Genomic DNA, 2,026 nt, shown 5'->3' with positions numbered 1-2,026 from the left:
ATTCACATTTTATTTAGTCTTGGATTACAATCCCCATAATCCCCATAATCACTTAGTCTATTTCTTCCCTGTTTCCTGTTTCAAATCCTACTTTTTTCCTACCCTTTTCTGCCTTATAAACATGGTCCTTAAATAAATAGTATTCTTGATCTCATCTTTACATTCCTAGTGTTATTATTCACCTATTGTTGTTGTTAAGTGCCATTGAGTTGATTATAACCCATAGTGACTGTGTATAGAGTTTCCAAGGAGCAGCTGGTGAACTTTAACCACTGACATTGCAGTTCAGATGGCTTTGTAGTCTGTCACATTAACCCACAGAGCAATACCAGTACTCTTTAGCTGAAATTTGAATCACAGTATTAAGTTCCATTTCAGTCATAATATTTGACTAGGGACCATAGTATCACCAGTCTTTAGTCAACCAGAAAGATATATATATATATATATTAAGATTTAGAGTTTATTTTATTCTACATTTTGTCCAACTATATCATGGATGTTTTAATGCCAGACATTCAGATAAGTCAGTGTTAGTTGGGCACTAGTTAGTACTTCTGATCTCTGAAACTAAATTAGTCCATTGGACTAGTTATTTTCAAATGTCTTCCATTCACTTCACTCATCTTTTTGCTGACTAAAATTAGACCAATATATGCACTTTAGATGTTCATTGAAAGGGTAAGGCTTTTTAATCATGAGATAATGTCCTTCTTAATCTCTTATGCTGGTTTTCTACATAAAGTTTATTTTATTAGAGATTAGTATTCCCCTTTCTGCTCTTTTTTTTTTACAATTAGCTTTGGGATATATATATTTTTCCAACCTTTAACTTTTAATCAGTTTTTTCTTTGTGTATAAGTTGTATCTCTTGAAGACATTTATCCATTCTTTCACTCTCTGTCTCTTAACTGGTTCATGTAATCCATTGACATTCTGTGAAATTATTGATAGGTATGAATTAATTGTTGTGAATATGTTCGGGTTCATTTTTGTGATACTGCTTGTGCCTTTTTTTTCTGCATGCCTTACTGTGCTGAGTTCATGTACTTTGTGTTCCTTCTTGTCAATTTATTCATAGTTTTAATGTTTTCATGTTAAGGAGCTCTGGTAGTGTAGTAGTTATGAATCATTCTCCAAACTGTAAGATCAGCAGTAAGAAACTACCAGTGGTTCTGTGGGGGAAAGTTGAGGCTTTCTGCTCCCGTAAAGATTTACAACCTCAGAAACCCTGTGCAGAGTCACTATGAATCGGAACCGACTCCATGGCACATCACCACTACCACCATGTACATCTTGTATTTTCATTTTTTCAGTATGTTGTGAAGTATTAATTTTCTTTGAGGCTATCCTAAATACTATTAACTCCTCCCCCCCCCCATTTAAAACAGTGTATTTTATCCTGTAAACACCATCTGCACATTTGTTCATATATTTTTATCTTCTTTCACATGGTAATTGTTTCCAGTATAGACTGACCTCCCAGATTCTCTGAATTTGTTCTTTTTTTTTTTTTTTTTAATTTTTATAGTGAATTTACTGATAGTTTACATGGAAGAATATCATCTTTACATTAATCCTATCATATTTCATTTCATTGCAATGATTACAATCCCATCATGCATCATCAAACAACCAAACGGTATACCCTACAAACCTTCCACCCAGCTGTCAGCACACAACCCCTCTCCATCCTGAGTCCAGAGTACACAGCCACTCCATCTCTCCATGTCATCATTACTGCTGCAATCTCTGATGTGACTGGTTCTCTGGATAATGTCCCACACTCTGCTCTTCTCCCTAGATGGTCTCAGGGTCCTTTGCTTCAGTACAGCAAAATCAAACACTCCCTTGTTTTTGTTTCAAAAATGTCTACCTTTATATTTCCAACACTCACAGTCAGTCCAGATAGCAATTATTCACTATAGAAGCATAAGAATCTTATCCCCATCTCCTGTAACCAGCCCCATCTAGACAAGTTGAATACAACTCAGTGGAGAATCTACCTGCCCTTGCACCCTCTGAA

This window comes from Chrysochloris asiatica, unplaced genomic scaffold, assembly GCF_000296735.1.
Source record: "Chrysochloris asiatica unplaced genomic scaffold, ChrAsi1.0 scaffold00260, whole genome shotgun sequence".
NCBI classification, from domain to species: Eukaryota; Metazoa; Chordata; class Mammalia; order Afrosoricida; family Chrysochloridae; genus Chrysochloris; species Chrysochloris asiatica.
Note: the sequence above shows the minus strand (reverse complement) of the source record.